The 27,069-nt window shown below is 47.4% G+C and overlaps 1 protein-coding gene across 5 annotated transcripts in view; it reads right to left on the bottom strand.

Annotated features, from left to right (window-relative positions):
- The window catches only part of LOC119971491 (RNA-binding Raly-like protein), a 1,731,169-nt gene that overhangs the window by 1,498,081 nt on the left and 206,019 nt on the right, over nt 1-27,069 (bottom strand). The gene's annotated exons all lie outside the window — the stretch shown is intronic.

Genomic DNA, 27,069 nt, shown 5'->3' with positions numbered 1-27,069 from the left:
GGATAGACAAGTCCCCCGGGCCTGACGGGATATATCCAAGGATTCTATGGGAAGCAAGAAATGAAATTGCAGAGCCGTTGGCAATGATCTTTTCGTCCTCGCTGTCAACAGGGGTGGTACCAGAGGATTGGAGAGTGGCGAATGTCGTGCCCCTGTTCAAAAAAGGGAATAGGGATAACCCTGGGAATTACAGGCCAGTTAGTCTTACTTCGGTGGTAGGCAAAGTAATGGAAAGGGTACTGAGGGATAGGATTTCTGAGCATCCTGAAAGGCATTGCTTGATTAGGGATAGTCAGCACGGATTTGTGAGGGGTAGGTCTTGCCTTACAAGTCTTATTGAATTCTTTGAGGAGGTGACCAAGCATGTGGATGAAGGTAAAGCAGTGGATGTAGTGTACATGGATTTTAGTAAGGCATTTGATAAGGTTCCCCATGGTAGGCTTATGCAGAAAGTAAGGAGGCATGGGATAGTGGGAAATTTGGCCAGTTGGATAACAAACTGGCTAACCGATAGAAGACAGAGAGTTGTGGTGGATGGCAAATATTCAGCCTGGAGCCCAGTTATCAGTGGCGTACCGCAGGGATCAGTTCTGGGTCCTCTGCTGTTTGTGATTTTCATTAACGACTTGGATGAGGGAGTTGAAGGGTGGGTCAGTAAATTTGCAGATGATACGAAGATTGGTGGAGTTGTGGATAGTGAGGAGGGCTGTTGTCGGCTTCAAAGAGACATAGATAGAATGCAGAGCTGGGCTGAGAAGTGGCAGATGGAGTTTAACCCTGACAAGTGTGAGGTTGTCCATTTTGGAAGGACAAATCTGAATGCGGAATACAGGGTTAATGGTAGGGTTCTTGGTAATGTGGAGGAGCAGAGAGATCTTGGGGTCTATGTTCATTGTTCTTTGAAAGTTGCCACTCAAGTGGATAGAGCTGTGAAGAAGGCCTATGGTGTGCTAGCGTTCATTAGCAGAGGGATTGAATTTAAGAGCCATGAGGTGATGATGCAGCTGTACAAAACCTTGGTCAGGCCACATTTGGAGTACTGTGTGCAGTTCTGGTCACCTCATTTTAGGAAGGATGTGGAAGCTTTGGAAAAGGTGCAGAGGAGATTTACCAGGATGTTGCCTGGAATGGAGAGTAGGTCATACGAGGAAAGATTGAGGGTGCTGAGCCTTTTCTCATTGGAACGGAGAAGGATGAGGGGCGACTTGATAGAGGTTTATAAGATGATCAGGGGAATAGATAGAGTAGATAGTCAGAGACTTTTTCCCCGGGTGGAACACACCATTACAAGGGGACATAAATTTAAGATAAATGGTGGAAGATATAGAGGGGATGTCAGAGGTAGGTTCTTTACCCAGAGAGTAGTGGGGGCATGGAATGCACTGCCTGTGGTAGTAGTTGAGTCGGAAAATTTATGGACCTTCAAACGGCTATTGGATAGGTACTTGGATTAGGGTAGAATAAGGGAATGTAGGTTAACTTCTTAAGGGCAGCACGGTAGCATTGTGGATAGCACAATTGCTTCACAGCTCCAGGGTCCCAAGTTCAATTTCGACTTGGGTCACTGTCTGTGTGGAGTCTGCACATCCTCCCCGTGACTGCGTGGGTTTCCTCCGGGTACTCCGGTTTCCTCCCACAGTCCAAAGTCCAAAGATGTGCAGGTTGGGTGGATTGGCCATGACAAATTGTCCAAAATTCTATGATTAACCTAGGACAAAAGTTCGGCGCAACATCGTGGGCCGAAGGGCCTGTTCTGTGCTGTATTTCTCTATCTTCTCTAATCCTGCAGTGATAACTCACTTCCTGACTCCCCAAGGCCCGTCCTCCAATTACAAGGCACAAATCAGCAGTGTGATGGGATACTCCCCACTTGCCTGGGTGAGTGCAACTCTTATAACACTCAAGAAGCTCATCACCATCCAGGACAAAGTAGCCCACTTAATTGGTGATGTACCGTCAATTACCACAAGACGAGAATCGTGAAACAAGCGAGGCTTTATTGCACAAGATGTTGTGCCTCCTGCAGCTGGGACCAGATTGGGAGCAGTGCAGGAGAGCATACACTTTTATACAGTGCCTGCTGGGAGGAGCCAGCAGGCTGGGATTTACCGTGGTACCTGTAATACATGGGCAGTACCGTAATGCATGCAATGTGTTACTAGTGGTGTTTATCACATTCACCCCCTGTTTAAAAAAAAGAGTCCTGCAGGGGTGAAGGAAACATTACAGATTGAGTCTGTTGGGGTCTCTGACCCTCCGCTGCGATCGCCTCAGTCCTGGTAGTAATGTGGGCGCCGCGTGGTCACCTGCGACTCTGAGAGTGTTGTCAGCTACTTCGTCACCCCTTAGTGGATCCAGTGGAGGGACAGATCCTATCACCTCACCTCTGGAATTCGCAGGTGGTGACATTATCCAAGAACGGGAAGGTGGCCTGCAACCCGTACTGGTCAACCATTCGCTTCATCTCTCGCTGGAAGACCGAGATCCCGTTGGTGACACCGAAGGGAATTCTAAGGAAATGATAGAGGCGGCCAGCTGCTTCGAAGGCAGTGTATTGGAGGTCATCCGGGCGGATGGGGAGCTGGTGGTAGACGGGCTTCAAGTCTACTGTGGAAATGACTCGATACAGCGCAATCTGATTGACCATGTCAGATATGCGTGGGAGGGGGTACGCGTTGAGCTGCGTGTACCGGTTGATGGTCTGACTGTAGTCAATGACCATCGTGTACTTCTTAGCAGTCTTCACTACCATCACTTGAACTCTCCAGGGGCTGTTACTGGCCTCAATGATCCCCTCCCGCAGAAGCCGTTGGACCTCCGACTTGATAAAGGCCCTGTCCTGCGCACTGTACCGTCCGCTTCTAGTGGCGACGGGTTTGCAGTCCGGGGTAAGGTTTGCAAACTGTGAAGGTGGATTGACCTTAAGGGTCGTGAGGCCGCAAACGGTGAGGGAGGGCAGGGGTCTGCCGAATTTCCAAGTAAGGAGGTGGCATTGAAAATCAAGGCCTAGAAACAGGGCAGCGCATTGGTGGGGGAGGACGTAGAGCCTGAAGTTGCTGAACTCTATGCCCTGAACGGTGAGGGTCGCTACACAGTACCCCCGGATTTCAGTGGAATGGGATCCGGAGGCCAGGGAGATTTTCTGGGTGACGGGGAGTACCGGAAGGGAGCAGCGCCTTACCGTAGCAGGGTGGATGAAACTCTCTGTGCTCCCAGAGTCAAAGAGGCAGGTTGTCTCGTGCCCATTGATCTTTACCGTTGTCGTAGCAATCACAAGGTTGTGTGGCTGAGACTGATCCAGGGTGATGGAGCAGAGCTGCGGAAGATGTTGGGAGGTCCCAGGCTGATCAGCGGTGGTGGAGGTATCAGCGGGCAGCGAACGGCCCGACGAGCAGGGTTCTGAGGCGCGGTCCAAGATGGCGGCGCTCACGGAGCCCACATGGCGGGCGGCATCAAAGATGGTGGCGCCCATGGGCCGCACGTGGCTTGTGGTGGAGAAGATGGCGGCGCCCAGGGGCCGCACGTGGCTTGTGGAGGAGAAGATGGCGGGGCCCCTGGATCACACGTGGTGGGTGCAGCAATGCCGGGCCTGGAAACAGCGGCGACCGACCGGGCCTGGTAAACAGAAACAAAGTGGCCCTTCTTCCCGCACCTGTTGCAGGTCGCGCTCCGCGCCAGGCAGCGCTGGTGGGCTGCTTGCTCTGGCCGCAGAAATAACATTCGGGCCCTCCGGAGTTGGCTGGCTGCGGTGAGCTCAAGTCAGCAGCTGGTGGGGCCCACAAGGGTGCCGCGTGGTCGGAGGTGTAGGCCTCCCGATTAATCCCCCCCCCCACCCCCCCGGCGATTCTCCGACCCAGCGCGGGTTCGGAGAATCCTGCCCCTTATGTTCCTCTGATAACAAATGTTGGCCTTGTCAGTATGCTCACATCCTGGGAATGAATAAAAAAATCTGTGGAAGAAAGATTTTGGAAACATAGAAACCACTGATTCAATGTAAAGTGCAACTTTTTATTTGAAGTGACATTCAATGAACAAAGCACACAGAAGCATGCCCATCTGTCTTTGTCTCCCTGTCTGTCTCTCTTCTCCTTATATTGATCCTCTACTTAAAGATCATAGAACACAAAACAAAAGCTGCAAGTGTGAAAAGCGAACACTGTAATTTGTCTCTCAAATACATGCAATTACTTCTTGGGTTTAAAGAAATATATTTACCTCTTTATAAATTCTCTCGTTTATCAAGGTTATTTGGAAGAAAGTTATAGAGCAGTAATTGTTAATATATGAAGAAAAATGTCTCATTTTGACTTAAATACTTCTGCATGGCACTTTGCTCACAGACTGTATACAATTCAAATTCATCTCATTGCTACAGGTCAGAATAAAAAAAAAATCCACATTCAGCGAGGAGCTGAGGGCATCAAGTAAAATCTTTCACAAAGGCATTAAACAGCACAAATGACAATTTAATGGATATATTTGTATATCCATTTGTGAAATCTTGTACTTAATTCCCCCCCTCTATTTTTGACAATCGGAATTTCACTTATGAAGAACAAAGGTGGCCTTGGAAAAAGTTTTCAGGAAGCATTTGAATGATTTGTGGGAACATGGTGAACTGAATCTCGGAATAAAATGCTTTTAAACATAAAATAGCAGCTATTGTTTGTGGTACAGTGTGAACTTTTTCAGTGAAGATCTCTTTTATTTAGCCACTTATGAGAATAACAGATGCTATAGATACAAACAATGGACATGTCTCTCCGCATGCCCAATTTGATGTATGATTGATAAATACCCGTAATTGGAATTTAATTGCGAAGATAAAAATGGAGGAAACTTTCCCATGAGCTGATTTTTTGGGACTTAACCATTTCATCGAGCACAAATCTTAAAGTGGGATGCTGGAACGCCATTCGAAGTTCAGACTGGGTTCTTGTCTGACCATGGTGGGGAAGATGCAGGGATAGAGTAATGTAAGAACATAAGAACTAGGAGCAAGAGTACACCATCTAGCCCCTCGAGCCTTCTCCGACATTCAATAAGATCATGGCTAATCTTTTTGTGGGCTCAGCTCCACTTACTTGCTCCCTCACCACAACCCTTAATTCCTTTACTGTAAGTCCAACTCCAAGAAGCAATTAGGGTACAATGGTCAAAGAGAAACTTGAAAGCTGCCCTGTATGTTTGATCTATGGAAAAGGAAGCAATCTTATGGTGGACACTACATCCCTCAATGGAAAATCTCCTTATCTGGGGCTGGCGATAGAGAAACACCAACTTGTAAAGTCAGAAAAATACTCTCCAGGCAGCATTGTTGTCCCATGAATTGAGAACAACCGGGCAGGTTGTGTTCATGATTATGAATTTCTTGACATCTTAGGGCAGCCATGCAAGTTACGAATTCCACCAATGTGTTCAGATTGTTATCAATCTAGGAAAAGCAATTCTATTTGGAAAACACGGCGGGAACAGGCACAGCTGCAAAATTCAATACTGCAAATTCTAGACCAAATTGAACAAAATTATCGTACACCAATTGGGTTCAGCATTTCAGGAGGTTTGGAGTAGAATCCATTCAAATGTAATTGTTGGAACACACAATCCAACAGATAATGACCATTAAGATAATAATCGTTGAGAAGAGTGCTCGATTTAACTCACAACAAAAGCCGCCTCCATTCCTGTGATTCCAATACTCATTGGAAAGGAGAATTAAAGGAGGTGGAAAATGAAATGAGTCAGACCTTTCTGGATATGTCAAGGAAATTGTTAAATGTGGCAATTCTGCGAAAAGATTGCAGTGAAACAAACATTGTGCCAATTTATAAAAAAAGACAGGAGCACACTCCACGTTTAACTCAGTTCGGTTAAGGGGGAAGACAGTGGCTTCGTGGTAATGTCATTTGATTAGTAATTCAGAAGCCCGGGCTAATGATCTGATGACATGGGTTCACAGCCCACCACAGTTGGTCGAATTTAAATTCAATTAATAAATTCCCATTTTGCTGTTTATTTGGAGAGCATGGGCTGAATTCTCCAACCCCCCCGCAGGGTCAGGGAATCGACAGGGGCTGGCGTAAATCCCACCCTGCCGTGGCCAGAATTCTCCGCCACCCGGGAATCTGCGGGGGCGGGAATCACGCCCCGCCGGTCGGCAGGACCCAGCGCCGATCAGCGGGCCCCCCGCGGCGATTCTCTGGCCCGCGATGGGCCGAAGTCCCGCTGCTGTCAAGCCGACGTAGTTTAAACCACCTCTGTGCCAGCGGGATTGGCGGCGCGAGCAGGCCCCTGGGGTCCTGGGGGGAGCGCGGGGCGATCGGACCCCGGGGGGCACTCTTTTTCTTCCGCCGCCGCCACGGTCTCCACCATGGCGGAGGTGACCCCCTCCACCGCGCATGCGCTGGAGCATCAGCGACTCACGCCGACAGGCGAAGGCCTTTCGGCCAGCCCCGACACCGATCGGCATAACGCCAAAGGCCGTTGGCACCAGTCGGCGGAGCGGGAGCCACTCCGGCACGGGCCTAGCCCCTCCTCACCTTTGGGGAGGCCAGACGCCGGAGTGGTTGGCGCTCCGCCGGGACCCCCCGCCCCGCCGGGTAGGGGAGAATTTCACCCCATATTTCAAACGATTGGATGCTTAAAACATTTTTATGCCAACAAGTGTCTTTGAATTATCTATCATTGTGTAGACTTATGAGTTTGCATTGGTGGTTTAGGAAGCATTCTGAGAGATAGCAAAGAAAATCAAGCAAAAAGAAAAGAAAATATTCACTAGGAATAAATCATATTTGGAGTTATTTGAGAATAGAAATAAGTTTGTTTACCTGGGAGTTTAATAGATTGACCACTCTTGGAATTAGCAAATCAGTTGATAAAGTAACACATAAGGAAATTATTAAGCATAGAATATTGTACTGGATATCTAAGTGGTTGGATTAAAGAATACATAGGGTAACTTCATTAAGGCAACAGTTTCTGTGGATTGAGGTGATTATTGGGTGCCACAGGGAGTCACGATTCAATGGATTAATGATTTGGTGGAAAAAAACTAGTTTGCTAATGATACCAAACTGAGAGAGCTCATGAATAATAGGTACCAGCTGCGGAGGGATCGGGACAGACTTGAGGATTTAGCCAGAGTTTGGTGATGTTGTTTAATATCGAGAAAAGCAAAGTTAGCAGGAAAGGAAAAGGGAGACAAGGTGGCGTAGTGATGTGCACTGTTCAATTCTGGCATTGGGTGACTGTGTGCAGTTTGCATGTTCTCCCTGTGTCTGTGTGTGTTTCCTCCGGGTGCTCTGGTTTTCTCCCACAGTCCAAAGATATGCAGGTTAGGTGGATTGGCCATGATAAAGTGCCCACCAGTGTGTCAAAAGATGTGCAGGCTAGATGAATTGGCAATGCTAAAAATTGTCCCTTAGTATCCAACGCTTTGCAGGTTAGGTGGGATTACGATAATAGGGCAGGGGAATGAGCCTCCATAGGGGGCTCTTTCAGAGGGTCGATGCAGGCTTGATGGGCTGAATGGCCTCCTTCTGCACTGTTGAGATTCTATGTCTTCTATGATTCTAATGTGGATGTAGTACCATGGGGTGGAGAGCAACGACAAAGAAGGATATGTGGGATTGGGCATCTGACCTAAAATTATGTACGAAGGCGACTTGAGATGTTTCATGTTGAAAATACAAAGCCTACAGGTGTTTGTGATACTTACAATCTTCAAGACAATAGCTAAATAGATTCAAAAACATGTTTTTCAATAGAAAAACTTCAGAACACGAGAACATAGATTCAAACTCATGACAAAAAGTGTGAATATATTAAGGTGCACACACAGGTATTGATAAATGTATGAAACCAATCAGCGCTGGGGGCGGTAGAAGTGGACAATGTTGGGTCACGAGAATGTTGGTGTCGGGACGAGGCCGCTGAATCTCACAGGAGGCCTCCTATGAGATCCGCGATGCTCGAAACATCTCTGGGGATTTAATGGAGTCTCACGAGATCCCGCGATCTGGACCTCACTCTTGCTGGGCATATTTAAATGATCCATCAGGGATTCTTCCGTCGCCTGAGATTCACTGGCCGTGCATTGGGCGACCTCACATCAGCACCGTGAAGTGATTGACATAAAGGTGGACCAGTTGTAACAGTGCTCAGGGAGTTCTCCCAAGCCACTGGAGAGCCCTGGGTGGTTGGTCTCTAGGAAGGGTGGTACCCTGGCACTCCCGCTGGCACCTGGGCACCTTGGCATGGCCATCTTTGCCATGATTCTATGAATCTGTGGATGTGCCATTGGATAGCGGGTATTTTCTCGGCGCTGCATGCATCAAGAGCACCCTGCTAAATGTGCCTGAAATGGGGCAAAGAAATGTTTTAGCTGAATCGTGTCCATTATGGGTGATTGATGGATATATTTTAGATAGCCAGGACTGCAGTTGATTAGCCAATCATTTGTTCTCGGCCTACATAGCAGGGGTGTCCCAGCTGAGGCCCAGTTAAGTGATCCACAGCCTATGCATTCAAGTTCTTGAAGCCCTGGAATCTGAGTCCTATTTGTGTTTATATTTTTATTTTATTGGCTTGCTCTGTTTAAATATTGTGTCCCTGAAGATCTGTAGCGCTGTGTCACTGGTGGAAAAACAAAATTAAAAACACAGGAACACAGGCGCATGTAACATAAATGACAACAGGGGATTGAATCTCTGGAAATAACTCGAGGTTCCATGGTACAAGTGACCCATAAATTTAAAAAGCCTGGATACTCCTGATGTATAAGTCTTTCTTTCAAAGGAAATCGAATCATATGAATGGGTTAAAAATATGTCCCATCATCCCTGATGGCCCATAACTTGCTTGACAGCCCTCAGGAATTGACAACAGGTTTTTCTGCCTGCCTTCTTAAGGTGTATTATTAAGTGGGCGGCACGATGGTTAGCACTGCTGCCTCACAGCACCAGGGACCCGCGTTCAATTCCAGCCTCGAGTGACTGTGTGGAGTTTGCACATTCTACTCATGTCTACGTGGGGTTTCCTCCAGGTGCTCTGGTTTCCTCCCACAGTCCAAAGGTGTGCAGGTCAGGTGGGTTGGCCAAGCTAAATTGCCCTTTGGTGTCCAAAAGGTTAGGTGGGGTTACTGGATTATGGAGATAGGGTGGGGGAGTTTTCAGAGGGTCGATGCATACTCGATGGGCCAAGTGACCTCCTTCCGCACTGTGGTGATTCTATGATTCTATTTGCGACTGCGATAGTGGTGCCTGAGTTGTAACACCTAAATGGACATAGAGACCAAGTTTGTCTCCTTTGTTACCAGACGTTTGGATAAATTTGCAGAGCCACCCAAGGAAGCTTGAAATGGAAGAGGCTCCTGCTCCGTGGTAACAAGTGACAAAGAAGAACATGCCGATTTCTCTCCCAGTGCCGTAACCAATATCTATCCCTCCAACAACACGAGAACAGATTGATCTCACTGCTGCTTGGTCTGAAAATTGGCTGGGAGGTTTGTTCATACAGCAGTGACTGACATCAGAGTGGGAACGGTGTTATATAAATACAGACTCTTTAAAAATCATAGATTAGGAGTGTCTTAATTGCTTCACACAATTTTATTTCCATTATCTAGCCCCGTTCATTTGCATATATTTGCATCATTACATAATTCTCCAAAGCACACCATAATTGTTCACTGGCTCATCCCTCCTTTGCAAGATGTCATCACCCACAGGTTAAATTCAATGAGCACACCAGCTTCACACCATCTCAGCGCAGCTCAACAAGTATTCCTGACAGTGCCACTCGTACAGCTCCCTAACTGTTGTCTCGAAACATCTTCAGATTGCTCATGCTCTTTTCTTACAACTGCTTCTTTACCGTGCCATTGAACATGGTTTATTCGGTGGACTCATGGATTTTGCCTCTGCACTGCTGGCAGTCAAACTGCAAAACTTCATTTGTTACCTCTTGACTGAACCCATATTGTGGTGAGGGAATTTGCATGCCTCCTTGACATGCATCGTCCTACTGGTTGGATAACCATGCCACAAAGATCAAAGCGCAGGGAACAAATAGCAGTCATAGAACATAGAACAGTACAGCACAGAACAGGCCCTTCGGCCCTCAATGTTGTGCCGAACAATGATCACCCTACTCATCCACCCTATACCCGTAACCCAACAATCCCCCCCTTAACCTTACTTTTATTAGTACACTACGGGCAATTTAGCATGGCCAATCCACCTAACCCGCACATCTTTGGACTGTGGGAGGAAACCGGAGCACCCGGAGGAAACCCACGCACACAGAGGGAGGACGTGCAGACTCCACACAGACAGTGACCCAGCCGGGAATCGAACCTGGGACCCTGGAGCTGTGAAGCATTTATGCTAACCACCATGCTACCCTGCTGCCCCCGAATACTTTGGAGAAAGTGAAATCAATACTGCCTGACCACTCCACATGGTGCGGCAGGGAAGTGTGGGGGGGGGGGGGGGGGGGGGGGGGGGGAGGGGTGAATGCTCTGACAGCTGCTTGAGGATGTTTGATATACTGTAATATACAGAAGACTAGGGAAGAGCTATGTTTTTGAGGGATTGCCATCTACACACAAGGAATGCATTCTGAAACTGACAAGTGTCTTGCTTTAGCCAGTTCCATCGAATAGAATGTTTCATAGAATTTCCATGGAATCCCTACAGTGCAGAAGGTGGCCATTCGGCAAGTTTGCAGCGACCCCCTGAAGGAGCACCCTTCCTAAGCCCACTCCCCTGCCCTACCCCTGTAACCCCATAGAACCTGCACATCTTTGGACGCTAAGAGACTATTTAGCATGGCCAATCCACCTAACCTGCACATCTTTAGACTGTGGGAGGAAACGGGAGCACCCGGAGGAAACCAACGCAGACACAAATGAATGTGCAAACTCCACACAGTCACTCGGAGCTGGAATTGAACCCAGGTCCCTGGTGCTGTTAGGCAGCAGTGATAACCACTGTGCCAACATGCCACCAGAGTACAAACGAAAGGTTGAAATAGCTCATCACAAGCCACTTTCACTTTAATTTATTCCTGCACATGTTTCTACATTGTTAAAGGAGCATATGTGAACCCAACAGTAGGTGAGTAAAATGGCATATATGGAAAAGCAAGAGCCCTAGGATGGATTCTCCAACCCCAATGGCGAAATCGCGGCGGGCGCGGGGTCGGAGAATCCATTTTCCCACAAGAAATTGGGACCGGCGCCAGTTCCCTGATTCTGCAGGCCCAGGGCGCGGAACTGGACCCACAAAAGAGACCCCCACCCTCATCCCCCGCATAAGCATTTACCGGCCGCCTATAAGGCCCACCCCCGAGCAGGGCGGCCGTGGATTGAGTCCGCAGCCGCCACGTGAGGACCCTGACCAGCTGGAGCACATTCGTTCCACTCCATTGGAACTTCGGCCGATCAGGGGCAGAGAATGGCTGAGCGGGTCTCTGGCAATGGCCCCAGGTAGGTGCCAGGCAGCGCGGCGTACTTCCCGAATACACCGCTTTTCGGGGTCCACCATGGAGCACAGCGCGGCCGCATGGAGGCTGTCCCCGTGTGTATGCGCAGCCTCCGACCCGGAAGTGCGGGGGCCCGTATCTGCAGCAAAAGCAGCGAGATCTACTCTGGGTCCCTGCTAGCCCCCGCAGGGCTAGGAATTTGTGTCCCTTTGACGCCAGTTTTTCTGACGTAAAACTCGACCGTTTTGACGCCAGCGTGGGGACATAGCCCCAATAATGGAGAATCCAGCCCAGCTGCAGATTGTGTTGAGGAAGGCTCAGGACTCATATGGGTGTTGGCTTATCAGGTCTGGTCGCATTGTTCCACAGCATTCAGATAACTCGAGGTTCCTTCATGTTTGCCAAATCATCACAGTCAGACCAACGAACCAGGCAAATGACAGGATCACAGGAGACAAAAGAAGATAAATCAGTAAACTTCCGACAATTGCTGAAGTTAATAAAAGTCCTGAAGGATCTCAGGCCAGATGGAGTGTCTCCTCATGTCACATCACTCCTGTCTCACTCAGAAGGCTGTGAATTCAATTCCCACTCCAGAGACGTGAGCATAAAAACCCAGGCTGACAATCCAATGCTGTACTGAGGGAGTGCTGCTCATTCAGAGGTGCTGGGCTGGATTCTCCGCTGGCGGAATTCTCCATTGCGCTGGCAGCGCACCCACACCAGGGGATTTCCTGACAGCGTGGAGCTGCCCAAAATGGGAAACCCCGAGCTGGATTCTCTGATTTGGAGACTGTCTCCACTCCAGCGTGGGAATGGCAGGAAAACTGGCGCAGAACGACTACCGATTTCCCATTTTGCTGGTGGCTAGCAGGGAGGCAACATAGTGTGCCTGGCTCTGGCTACAGATATGACCTGGAGAATTGCCGGGTCCGTGGCTATGCATGCGCTCGACGGCATCCTGCAGCGCCCGGGCTGTGCTTCATAGTGGATGCCGCTCGCGGACCCGGCCTGCAAAATAGCCCCCCCCCCCCCCTCCCGCCTCGACCGGCTCACGCACCCCGGACCGCCCCACCACAGTGCCCCGAGCCCCGAATATGCCCATCCCTGCCCGTGGATCAGCCGTCCTTCGACTGTGGCGGCGCTGGACTGAGTCCGCAGCCGCCAACCTGAGTTCCCGACGGGTGGGACTATGAGACACCCACGCTGTCAGGAACTCGACCGTTCGGGGATGGAGCATCGTGGGTCGGGACTCGGCCAACGTATGCAGGCCGTTGATACGGCATACGCGGTATTCTGCAAGTAATCCGCTTTTCAGGGGGCAGAGCATCGCGAAAGCAGCGTCGCCCCCAATTTCCGTGTTAGCGGGGATTCTCCGCCCTGTCTTAAATGCACTTTTGGCGTCGGGATAGGAGAATCCAGCCCCACATTGACTGGCTGGCGGAATGGAGAATTCCGCTGCTGGCAGGGGCCAAGCGGAGAATTCCACCCAGTCTTTCGGATGTGGCATTAAACCGAGGTCTCCTCTGCTCTCCCAGGTGAATGTAAAGGATTCCATGAAAGGCAGGGGAGTAACCTGGCCAATATTTACTTCACAGTCGGAAGTATCACAGTAGCACACAGGGGGTAATGTATCGGGGTGAGGGGGTGGGGGGAGAGCGGGTGAGGTGCCCTCACAAGCATCTTAGCTCTTCCTAAATAAACTAAAGATTAGTTTTGAACAAAAGTCACGTTCAGTAGATAACTAGCATTTGATTTCTCCACGGTGGTCGGGATGTTGCGGTCAAAGTTGCTGGCTAACTTCACATCTGTGGCAAATGCTGTGAACAAGAGAAGGCCAATGTCCTGAATTCCTTTTGAATTGTTTACCTGTGCCTTTCAAAAAAAACCCTCAAATGTATAATAATAATAATCACTTATTGTCACAAGTAGGCTTCAATTAAGTTACTTTGAAAAGCCCCTAGTCGCCACATTCTGGTGCCTGTTTAAGGAAGGCAGATACAGGAATTGAACCCGCGCTGCTACCCCGTTCTGCATTACAAGCCAGCTGTTTAGCCCACTGTGCTAAACCAGCCCCTAAAGTTAGTGAATGAAAAATAAGCAGCTCCTGAACAAATTAATGCTCACACTGCTCCTGCTATGTGAAGAATGACCACTGTCCAAATTTGACTCATCGGAAATTATATAATTCATTTCCTTATTTTCCTCTTCATGGCTGCCCCGACACACATTCGTGAGGTGTACGAACAATGCTTAAAATCCATTTCACGGTGAGTTAGTTTATGTAACAGATGATGTAAAGGAACCATTCCTCAACTTCAGGTAATGGGAGCAGGAGGGTGAGAGCGACAGGTTACCAACCAAACTGAGCCCAACCCATGTATACACAACAAATCACGAGCAAAAGCTGTACTGCACTAATTTATCGATGATAGATAGCTAAATTGCCCTGCCTCACATAAAAAAAGCATATTATGCTTTTATGTAAACAGTGTAAATAATCCAACTCAAGGCGCTGCACAATTCTATTGTGATTTAATTGCCAATATAAAAACTGGCAGGAATTAAGACTTTGTCATAGATCTGCTTCAGTGACATGCACCATTTGTTTGTGCTTGGATTGGAGACTGCAACCACAGCAATAAAGTGGGTAATACATTACCAACCTCTGGAAATACACAGAAAAGCTGCTACAGAACCTTAATTAAATTAATGATGAGCTAATGATTTCTGGATCAGCCTGACCAGAGCTTTAAGATCCTCCTTCAGATCACAATCACTCCAAATTAAAGGTCATTTGAAGCATTTATTACCTTCAATTCTTCTTGTGGTAGCTGGAAATGTGGGCTGAACAAAAGAGGTCCAGGAAATAAACTCCACAACAGCCCTCAAACTATTCCTAAAAAATACTTCCCTTAATCATTTACTGGTACAGCGCGATCCCCTCCCTGATGCCATCAACAATCCATTCCGCAAACTCACCAGCCCCTGTTTAAGGTCCAGAACAATTCCTCTCCATTTTTTATGTATGATGGTCATCTAAATTTGAAATAAGCACACACATAAGCAGCTTAACGTGTTCACTGCAAACAGATGTTTTTATAAAGAGACCAAGTCTCCCAAGCCAAAATGAATGCTCCTGCCATTGTGGTAGTATGACTAAAGGTACTACGGTACCTGGGAATGTGAGCTACCATTGGTGGAGAAGGCCCGCTGCTCATTGGCCCAAGTGTTTGCCTATTCATTGGTCAAGACGTAAGGTAGCTCCGCCCAAGGAGGCGGGGTATAAGAACCCGTGTTTCCCAGCGGCCATCCTTCTTTCTGTACTCGAGCTGCTGGGGAAACATCTTGTAGATTAAAGCCTTTGATTTGGACTACTCCTTCGTTTCTGTAGTTATTGATCGCGCATCAGCCATGCCCTGAATTGACAATTGCTTCCTAAGAGTATGGAAGAGAGGCAATCTTGTGGGGCTAATATTATGTTCTCTTGATTCCTTTGAAAGATGGAAAGATAAGTTGCTCTTCGGTAGAGGTAACGTGCTCTTTGGAAGGCCTTTGAGATTGTTCAAAGTAGACATGAATGTATGTAAAAAGTGGATAAATGCATTGCAACTGTCAAGGTGTCAAGAGAACTGTCAAAGTGTAAAGGCATTTAGATGTCTTGGCCTTTAAATGCTTTGGAGTTTACAGGAAATCAGTGCTTGCTTTTACACTCTGTTGGTATAATTTAGTATCATTATAGGATTTGTGTTGCAGGATGATTCCACAACTTGACATTACAGTGTGGGGCCTATCAATTCACAGTTTGATTGACAGCTTCAAGTGGTTATGAAGTCTTTGACATGGTGATATGAATACAAATGCCTGTTTGGGATTAAACACATGAAGAAATGTAAATGTGGTTCGTGAGTTTTTATGAACGAGAGCTTTTTTTAAAAAGTGAAGGCATCAGGAGACACTTAGAACTTTGTTGTATTTCCACTCAGGTATCCTGAGGTCTGCCCATGGTGGATATTGGGCGAATCGACATGGAGGGTGTAAGGGCAAGGAGTGATGGGCTGAGAACATGGCATGGCATGAGCTGGCATTATGTTAGCATTAAGTCTATAAAGGACTGGGGGTGGGTGGAGAGGCATCGATTGGGTGTGAGGGGACATGCGGGGCGGATGGGGGGGGGCATTTGGTAGGAGGGTGAAGGGATGCGAGAGCTGCGGGTTGAAAGACTGTTTTTTATTTTATTGCTTTTTCTTTCGAGCTGGCATCAAGTCATGGAGCTCTGAGGCAGGCCGCCCGCACAGCCTGCCTCCACTCACAGCAGCCCCTGTGGCTGCCTGTGAACTCTTTCCAGGGAAATGGGCCCAACTCCCGTGAACACTTGCAACCCCAACATTTTCTCCCAAGTCACTTTTGCGGAGCAGGACATTCTCCTGACTCTGCTCCTGACTCGAGAACAAAAATTCAGGCCTGGGCCTTCCACTCAAGTGAATACAAGCCTAGTCTGTGCAACCAGTCTTCATAATTTCACACTTTGTGCTCCAGTATCATTCTGGTAAATCTGAGCTGGAGCCCTCCAAGGCCAATATATCCTGAGGTGCAGTGCTCAGACTGAACAGAGTGCCTTGGGATCAAACCAAAGCTTTTAATAACTGTTGCATAACATCCACCCCTTGGTATTTCGGTCCCCTTGTGATAAAGGCCAAGGATCCATTCACCCATTCAATACTTTTTGTACTTATCCAACAGCTTTTAGAGATTTCTGTACTTGGACCCTATACCCAAAATTTCCTCCACAATTTTAGAAAATACTCTGATGTTTCTTACATATCAGGGAGACGGTGGCGTAGTGATATTGTCGCTGGATTAGTAATCCAGAGAGCCAGGGTAATGCTCCAGGGATATAGGTTCGAATCCCACCACGGCAGATGGGGAAATTTGAATTCAATAAAAATCTGGAATTACAATTCTAATGATGACCATGAAATCATCCACATTGCTGTGGGGTCTGGAGCCACAAGTAGACCAGACCGGGTAAGGATGGCAGATTTCCTTCCCTAAAGGACATTAGTAAACCAGATGGGCTTTTACGACAGTCAATAATGGTTTTATGGTTACTGTTACTGAGGTTCGCTTTATAATTCCAGATTTATCAACTGAATTCAAATTCTACCAGCTGCCATGGTGGGATTTGAACCTTTGTCAACGGAGCCTGGGCCTTTGGATTATTAATCCATTACCACCTTCCCTAACTCCTTTACCTCATGTTCATGATATTCATTTTGCTAATGCCATGTTGGCATGCCTTAAGAAACAAGACATGTCCTGATCTCCCAGAAGTAGCCAGTTGTCTATTTGCAAGTTGTGAGCTCTATGCTGTTTGTTGTCCATGGACGTGCCACATTAAGACAGAGATCAGAATGTGTGGTGTTGGTGTGGGGTAGCGGAGCGGAGTTTTAGTCACAGCCCAACTTTGGACTTGACAAGAAATGGTTATCCTGCTGAGCATGTTGGGAGTTCACCACCCACTGTTCCATTTTGACAACAAAATATCACAAGTGGACAATGCACAGTGCACATAGCGTTTAGGAAATAGAAAATCATTCTGCCAACAGCTTGAACATTTTTAACTGTCAACAGAAGAAAAAGAATGATGGATGGTTATTTCCCCTGAAGAAACGTGAAGGGATTAGCACAAACCATCTAGTAATGTCTAGTCTGCAACAGTGTAGGCATTGCTCTGGAACTGATTGGAGCTTGGCTCTCATCTCATATATATCAATCAGGTCTGGATCCGAAAATGTCGACCAGACTTGAACACAATTCCAACTGTGGGCAGCACATCATTTGCTCTTGGCTGTGCTTGTCAACAACAAATTTTCTCTTCCAGTAACAAAATCAATTAGAATCAAAGCAAGACTGATGACCTGAGAGGAAAAAGGAGACTAAAATTGGGATTCAAAGACAATGGTTTGGAATTTTGCCAATACAATCTCGTGTGTGACTGGAATGCTGATGGGGATCGCTGGGAAAAAAAAGTGCCTCAACATTTGGCTCATTAGTATACATTTACTTGAAGCCCCATGTACATTTAACGCACTCATGTGTCACGGCTTCAGAATCAAGCAATTCTTAAACTTGTGATGGAAGTACATTTCAAATATTTTTTTACCTTTTGGTGGAAAATGCTGTAGTGTTCAGGCCTCCAATGCACAAGTCAAAGAGAGGAACACAAATTGGTCTGTAATATTCAAATCTTCTGCAACATTGTGATTCTTGTTCCCTAGTCAGGATCTACCAAATCCGTCCACAACCGACCATGTATTCGTCATTTTAGAGGTGGCTACCTCTTCGCAGCGAGAGACGATTGGGCTGAATAACGGAAACATCCATTTTTGGCACCCAGCATTTCCAGATCACTGTCACAGGTGTCATGTTATTCACCTTGGGGTAACACGGACTGCAACTGTTTGTACTTGAAAGTAGACTCCAAACTGAGATGTTAGTTCAATGTGCTTTATTGAACTTCTTAAGCAGTGCATACAGTTCGCTGTGGGGTTTGACACTCTACTAATCTAAGTGTGCTTACTATAACTAACTAGACCAGCTCTGAGCCACATGTAGAAGGTGCTAACTGATATATACACCCTGACTGTCACTACAGTTGTCACCAGTGGAAAGAGGCAGAGTGCTGATGCTCGTGTGTTTTATAGTGGGAGACCACCCTCTAGTGTTCTGCCTGGTGATTGGTTGTGTTCTGTCCTGTGTGTTGATTGGCTGTACTGGGTGTCTGTCACTACCTGTCTGTATCTCATTATGTGCACAAGTGCATATCATGACATCTCCCCTTTTTTAAAAAAATGTTGGTTGCTTGGAGCATATGCAACTGTATTTACATGTGTAACTATTTACATTAAATGGCGAGTGGATGAATAAATACATAAGGGGTGTCTAGCGATCAGATACAGAACAACATTTACAAGATAAATGTCTGTAAGTCCAATCTTTGGGGCTTGCGTCTGATCCTTGTCAATTGCCTGAGAGGTGGAGGTGGGGGCGACAGCGCCTTGACAGGCGGGATTGCTGCCAGATTGGTGGCCTCGTGGTGCGAGGTGTCCGGAGGAGGCATAACAACATATGGAAAAGTAGGATTTGGTGGTGGGCAGGCAACTTTGCGTAGTGCCCTTCTGTTGCGCCTGACAATGGAGTCATCAGCTATATTAACTACAAACGATCTGGAAGCAGCCTGTCAAACCACAACAGCTGGAGCTGACCAGCCTCCATCAGGTAGCTTGATCCGAACAGCATCCTCCGGAGATAGCACAGGCAAATCGGTAGCATCAGCATCGTACGTCAGCTTTTGCCGGTTCCTGAGTTGCTGCACCTTTTGCAGCACTGGGAGGTGATCCAGGTCTGGTTGGTTTATGGCTGGAACAGTCGTTCGCAGGTCTCTATTCATGAGGAGCTGAGCCGGAGACATACCGGTGGACAGAGGGGTTGCCCTGTACACCAACAGTGCAAGGTTGAAGTCAGAAGCAGAGTCCGCAGCCTTGCAGAGCAGTTGCTTTCCTATATAGACCCCTTTCTCATCCTTCCCATTGGACTGCAGGTAGTGTGGGCCTGAGGTAATGTGGTTGAATTGGTACGACTTGGCGAAATTGGACCACTCTTGGCTGTGGAAGCAGGGACCTTTGTCACTCATGACAGTGAGTGGAATACCATGCCTGGCAAATGTCTCCTTGCTGGCCTGGATGACTGTCCTTGATGTGAGGTCTGACAGCTTCACAACTTCCGGGTAATTTGAGAAGTAATCTATGATGAGCACATAGTCACGCCCATTGGCATGAAAAAGGTCGATTCCCACCTTGGACCACGGAGAGGCCACGATCTAGTGTTGCTGGAGTGTTTCTTTTGATTGAGCATGCTGGAAATGCTGGCAGGTCGCACAACTGAGGACCATGTTGGATATGTCCTGGCTGATTCCAGGCCAATAGACAGCCTGCCGGGCCCGGTGCCTACACTTTTCGACACCTAGGTGTCCCTTGTGGATTTGTTTGAGCACTAAGCTCTGCAGACTGTGAGGAATAATGATACGATCCAGCTTGAGGAGGGTCCCCTTGATGACTGTCAGGTCGTCCTTCACATTAAAGAACTGAGGGCATTGCCCTTTTTGCCAGCCATTTGCAAGGTGGTGCATTACATGCTGCAGAAGAGGGTCTTTGGCAGTCTCTTCACGAATGCTGATCACTCTTTCATCTGAGGCCGGGAGGTTGCTGGCACACAGCTGCACCTGTGCCTCAATCTGGCGGATTAAGTCAACCTCTTCACAGGGCAAGGTGATGGAGCGGGACAGGGCATCCGCAATTATCAGCTCCTTGCCTGGTGTGTATACTAACTCAAAGTCTTACCTTTGGAGTCAAAGAAGAATGCGCTGAAGCCTGGGCGTCATGTCATTCAAGTCCTTATGAATGATATGGACCAAGGGTCTGTGGTCAGTCTTCACTGTGAATGTTGGTAGACAGTAGACGTAGTTTTGGAACTTTACAATACCGGTTAGGAGGCCCTGGCACTCTTTTTCTATCTGGGCGTACTTCTGTTCAGTAGGAGTCATGGCCTTTGACGCATAAGCTACTAGAGCCCAGGACGAGGAATCATCCCTCTGGAGGACCACCGCACCAATGCCGTCCTGGCTGGCGTCCGTGGAGATTTTTGTTTCCCTGTCCAGGTCAAAAAACGCTAGTACCGGAGCAGTGGTGAGCTTTGCTTTGAGCTCGAGCCACTTTGCTCGATGTGTGGGTAGCCACTGGAATGCAGTGGACTTCTTCACCAGATGCCTGAGAGCCGTGGTATATGAGGCAATGTTGGGAATGAATTTTCCAAGAAGTTCACCATTCCGAGGAAACGTAGTACCGCCTTTTTGTCTTCCGGGGTCTTTATGGCGTTAATGGCCTTGACCTTGTCCGAATCTGGTTGCACACCCTGCTGGGATATCTGGTCACCCAAGAACTTGATTGATGACATGCCAAAGGAGCACTTGGCCTTGTTCAGCTTGAGGCCGTTTGCATGGACACGTCAAAAGACTTGTTTGAGACGAGATTCCTCGGGGGTCGTGGACCATATGATTACATCATCTACGTAGACACGCACACCCTCAATGCCCTCCAGCATCTGTTCCATTATCCTGTGGAAGATTTCAGAGGCTGAGACAATGCCGAACGGCATACGGTTATAACAGTACCTGCCAAATGGTGTGTTGAACGTGCAGAGCTTCCTGCTGGACTCGTCCAATTATATCTGCCAGAAACCACGCAATGCATCTAGCTTTGTGAAGAATTTGGCATGTGCCATCTCACTGGTCAGTTCCTCCCACTTCGGGATCAGATAGTGTTCCCGCATTATGTCCTGGTTAAGATCTTTGGGATCTATGCATATCCGCAACTCTCCTGAGGGCTTCTTCACACAGTCCATCGAGCTGACCCAGTCAGTCGGGTTCCGTCACTTTGGATATGATGCCCTGGTCTTGGAGCTCCTGTAGCTGTGCCTTTAAAAGTTCCTTCAGAGAAGCCGGGACCCAGCGTGGTGCATGGATTACAGGTGTGGCATCAGGCCTAAGTAGGATCTTGTAGCAGAATGGCAGCGTACCCATTCCATCAAATACATCCGGATATTGAGCCAGGATGTCATTAATGTCAGCCAGAAGATCCACATTGGCAGAAGAAGACATGGCATGGACTTGCTGTACGAGGTTGAGTAGTTGGCATGCATGGGCACCAAGCAGGGACGCCTTGTCAGGCTTGATGATTTTGAATTGCAATGTGACATTGATGGTCTTGTTGGAAACGAATAGATGACAAGATCCGAGTGCAGTAATGGCTTTGCCATTATAACTGAGGAGCTGGCAGACTGGGGAAGAATTTTGGGTTGCTTTTTAATGCGGTCAAAATCAGCTTGAGAGATGAGATTGGCAGACGCACCAGAGTCCAGCTTGAACTGTATGCTACATTGATTTACATGTATGACAGCACGCCATTCGTCCTCGGAATCCACATTGAGGATATATAGGCGTCTTGCTGAATTTGAGGAGGCATACTCACATGTAGTGATGGTGCCCACACGATATGGGGACTCCAGGCATTCGTCCTCTGGATCCGTACTGCTACCAGGATCAGAATCCAGTAAACCTTGCCATACAAATCGAATGCGCTTGCGTTGAAATTGGGATCACTGGCCCTTGACCGGTGGTGCAGACCTGCACAAGGCTGCATAATGTCCAGGCTTCCCGCAATTTAAACATTGCCTGCCTTTTGCAGGGCATTGCCGCTTGAAGTGGGCAGTGCCGCAGTTCGGGCACATCATGACGTTGGCGTCATTACGTTCCGTGGATCGTCGCACATGCGCTGTGCGGTCAGCCGACGTTCGCACCTGCGCAGTCTGGTTTTCGGCCGTTTCATTCTCCCATTCGTGTTGCGCATCCATGGGGCCCTGGCAAAAGCACGCGAAATGGCCGCTTTCATCGATACTGAGGTGCTGCATCCGGGCAATGGCCTGTACATTCTCTGCCTCGTGGGAGGCAAGTTTTTCGTATTCTGCCGATTTGAGACGGGAGCACCGATTTCTCGCATGCTCATGCACTATGCACGTCTCGATTGCGACTGACAGGGTCATGTGCTTAACTTTGAGGAGTTGCTCCCGCAAGGAATCGGAGTGCACCCCAAGCACGATCTGATCCCTGATGATGGAATCAGCGGTGTCACCATAATTGTAAGGCTGCTCTAATATAGGGAGATGAGTTAGAAAGGATTGGAAAGGTTCATCCTTACCCTGAAGGCGTTGCCGGAAGATATAGCGCTCAAAGCTCGCGTTTGTTTTGACTTCACAGTAACTGTCGAACTTCTCTAAAACGGTCTTGAATTTGGTCTTGTCCTGGCCGTCGGTAAAATTAAGCGAGTGGAAAATCTGGATGGCTTGGTCCCCCACAGTTGATAGGAGCAGCGCGATTTTTCTGGCATCGGACGCATCCTCAAGGCCTGAGGCCTCAATGTCGAGAAGGAACCTTTGCTTGAAGACCCGCCAGTTGGCGCCGAGATTTCCGGAGATCCATAGCTGTGGGGGAGCCTGGATCTTCTCCATGCCGCTGGAAGGCACTTGCTGGTTGTCACGGACTCACTCGAGGTAAACCACTTAGAGAAAGTAGACTACTGGTACCATGTTGTGTTCACCTTCGGTAACACGGACTGAAACTGGATGCAGTTGTACTTGAAAGTAGACTCCAAACTGTAATGTTGGTTCAATACGCTTTATTGAACTTCTGAAGCAGTGCACAAAGTTCGCTGTGGGTTTGACACTAATCTAAGTCTGGTTACTATAACTAAAGAGACCAGACTAGCTCTGAGCCACGCGAAAAAGGTGCTAAATGATATATACACCCTGTCACTACAGTTGTCACCAGTGGAAAGAGGCAGAGTATTGATGCCTCGTGTGTTTTATAGTGGGAGGCCACCTTCTAGTGTTCTGCCTAGTGATTGGTTGTGTTCTGTCCTGTGTGTTGATTGGCTGTACTGGGTGTCTGTCACTGCCTGTCTGTATCTCATTATGTGCATGAGTGCATATCATGATAACAGGTATGAAATGGGGAGTTCAATGGTCTCACATTTAATGCAACACTCGATACATCAGCTGCTGTAGCAGCATGAACATTCCACAAGTAAGATAATCAGCAATTTGTGCTAAATTATGGACAATGTTAGGTTAGGCGGTTTGATCTACATGGATTAAATATTCTATCTGTTCCTTGTATCTGCTTTCCAGTTCCACAGACTCTAATTTTCAATCCGTTAGGAATGATGGGGTGGGAAGTGCTGGAATGAAAAGTCTCAGCCAGACTGTCATGCTGTGAGCTTAAACTGGATTTGACCTCAAAACACAAGTGAAATGCCAATGTTCCAATTCTAATTCTCTTCCCGCACCTAGTGATGTACTAAGGCAGAATTTTGTCCATTTCTATGGCTTGCAATTCCTGGAAAGGTCACTAGTCTGTCTCAAGGGACTTATGGCTTGAGTGGCGTCACTTTATATCAAGGTGGCTGAACATGGAGCTCTCTCATTCTTATCGCCAGCCATAAGCGTGTTTGGAAGGATTTGCAGGTTGGCACATTCAACCTCTTTTACCACGTTATGAACACACCTTCCTTGGCAAGGAGTTCTGGCGTGGGACTCGAACCCAGGGCTTCTAACTCAGAGGCAGGGACGCCACCCACTGTGCCACAAGACCGTCGTGAATTGCCAGTGTGCTGGTCAATTTGTCCTGGTACCACTCCTGGAGTCCAAAATTGGAAGTGTATTGTTTGTTGAATCACCAGGATCATGATATGTGACACTCCTGCTCCAGGTTCCATCTCTATTGTTCACGTTATATCCATGCCAAGTCTCACTAATCTCAGGTTGCCTTTGTTGCCAAGGTGATTACTTTGGAAGCTTGTTCACAGACATCCAGATGGCATCTTGTGCCCAGACAAACAAGGGCACAAGATGCCATCTGAGGAAAGACATATCAATTCTACTCCTCTCTATCTTTCAGTGAGATTCCACAGACTCCATGTACTACATCTCCATTCAGGAAATAAATGAAGGATGAAAGCAAATGGCTGCAGTTGCTGAAAAGATGAAATCAAAACAATAGCTGCTGGAAACACTGAGTAAGTCAGGCAGTGGCTGTAGGAAGACAGAGACAGAGGCAGAAAGAATTTGGCATTAAACCAGCATCTCTTCAGTGTACGGAGCTGAGAGCTTGCCATCCAATGCTCTGTACCATTATGTCACCTGACACTAGCTTTAACTTTTGAAATCGCTGTTGCAATTTTTCCAGTCAGGACAGAGCCATACCAGCCAAATGTCGCCTTAAAAATTCAGTCTTCATGACTCATAAAACATGCTACCAAATTGCTTCCATCGTCTATAACAAGGATATGAAATCAATATATCAATTAATAGGAGGTGAAAGCTTTCAGTTATATGACCTTGTAAAATCCTGACTAACATAGTCTCCGATACAGTCCGTGCTTGCTCACACAAGAATCATACATTTAATGTCAAGAATTTGATAAAGAGGTTTATTTGAAAACTCGAAGACCATTTTTATCAGGAAAGATGAAATAACATTGCCTTTTGTAATGATCATTGACAATGAATGAGAGACATTCTTATGGTGACTATTATTTTTACCACTGAACCCTCATCCCAGGTACCACCATACCTTTATTTTCTCGTTTTAATTCTACGCGTTTGGAGTATTGAACCTGCCCTCTCAATAATGACTTGTCAATAAATATATTGCAACAGTCACTGTAATTTTCTTTCTTTTGTGAGGCAGCACTGTCCCAAAGTGCAGTGCCACATCCCATTGATCAGTTGAGCTCAGCACTATATCCTCAGAAAGCACTCCACTGAGCTTTGTTCCTGATCACATTGGGTGCTGGTCCACTGCTTTGTTCAGTTTAGAACACATTAAGGCTATGCCTCCGAGAGTTCAGTGGGCAACTTTGCTGTTCAAATATAGAGACCTGAATTTTTTTTTAAATTGTTTGTGAGATATGGGTGTTGATGGTGTGCATTTATGGGCCACCCCTATTTATACTACAAGAGGCCAGGGGGCTGTTGGGGGGGGGGGGGGGGGGGGGGGGGGCCGGGCTAACTTTTTGAACTACATGAGGACATGTGGTGCTAATCCATCCACAGTGCTCTTAGAGAGGACATTCCAGGATTTTAACCCAGTAACAGTGAATGAAGGGTGATATAGTTCCATGTGGTGAGTGACATAGAGGGAAAACTGAAGCCGGTGGTGTTCCCATTTGTGTGCTGCCCTTGGCCTTCGAGGTATAGAGCTCAGTTGGAAGGTGCTGTTGAAGGAGCTTTGGCAAATTGCTGTCGTACATCTTGTAGATGGCACAGACTGCTGCCACATTGCAACAGGATGGTGGAGGGAGTGACCTTTGAGATGCGGATGGAGATCTGCCATTCGCACTGATGTGCATCATTCAAGATGGGAATCTCAGTGGATTCTCCTTCTCCAATTAAGTGGACTGCTTTGTCCCGGATGGTATTGACTTTGCGAGTGTTGTTGAAGCTGCACACATGCAGGCAAGAGGCGACGGCGTTGGACTGGGGTGACCACAGTAAGAAGTCTTACAACACCAGGTTAAAGTCCAACAACTTTATTTGGAACCACTAGCTTTCGGAGCGTTGCTCATCTGATGAAAACTAGTGATTACAAATAAACCTGTTGGACTAACCTGATAATGGGGTGTTCAGTGATGGTAATGCTACTGTTACCCAGAGAAGATGGTTAGGTTCTCTTTGGCTGGAGATCGTCATTACCTGGCATTTGTGCAGTGAAAATGCTTCTTGCCCTTTATCGGCCTGAGCCCTATTGTTATCAAGGTCTTTCTGGGGCAGCACGGTTGTGCAGTGGGTTAGCCCTGCTGCTTCATGGCGCCGAGGTCCCAGATTCGATCCCGGCTCTGGGTCACTGTCCCTGTGGAGTTCGCACATTCTCCCCGTGTTTGCATGGGTTTCGCCCCCACAACCCAAAAATGTGCAGGGTAGGTGGATTGGCCACGATAAATTGCCCCTTAATTGGAAAAAAATGAATTGGGTACACTAAATTTATATTTAAAAAAATTAAGTTCCTTTTGAATGCAGATACAGACCAGGTACTATCAGTATCTGTATAGTTTACATTTGCAAATGGTATGCAAGCATCCTTGAACATTCCCACTTATGGGGAGGTGGTGAGACAGTGGTAGCTTCACTTGGCCAAATGTAAATGTCACCACTGTCCCAGAGGCTGCACTCCCCTTTTAGAGCTAACTGGTGGTCATATAACCTGAGGGTTACCAGACCTTGGGTGAGAAGCAAGGTTGAGAAGTTGGAGCCTTCATGACTAACCTCAGCCAGTATGGGAATTGAACCTGCGCTGCTGGCATCGCTCCATATCACAAACTAGCCATCCAGCCAACTGAGCTAGACTGGTAATCCGGAGATCCAGGGTAATGATCTGGGTCTGAATCTCATCACATCAGGTGGTGAAATTTGAATTAAATGCCTAATGATAATAATGAAAACATTGTCGATTGTCACAAAAGTCTATCTAGTTCACAAATGTCCTTTTGGGCTGGAAATCTGCCGTCCTTACCCAGTCTGGCCTACATGTGCCTCTATATGTCCATAAGATATAGGAGCATAATTAGGCCATTTGGCCCATCATCTGCTCTGCCATTTGATCATGGCTGATATGTTTCTCTTCCCCATTCTCCAGCCGTCTCCACATAACCCCTGATCCCCTTATTAATCAAGATCCTATCTATCTCTGTCATAAAGACACTCAGTGATTTAGCCTCCACATCCTTCTGTGGTAATGAGTTCCACAGATTCACCACCCTCTGGCTGAAGAAATTCCTCCTCATCTCAGTTATAACAGATTGTCCATTTAGTCTGAGGCTGTGCCCTCGGGTTCGAGTTTCTCCTCCTAGCGGAAACATCTTCACCACATCCACTCTATTGAGGCCTCTCAGTATTCTGCAAGTTTCAATAAGA

The sequence above is a fragment of the Scyliorhinus canicula genome, chromosome 9, assembly GCF_902713615.1.
Source record: "Scyliorhinus canicula chromosome 9, sScyCan1.1, whole genome shotgun sequence".
NCBI lineage: Eukaryota > Metazoa > Chordata > Chondrichthyes > Carcharhiniformes > Scyliorhinidae > Scyliorhinus > Scyliorhinus canicula.
This window is presented reverse-complemented; position numbering and strand designations above follow the sequence as displayed.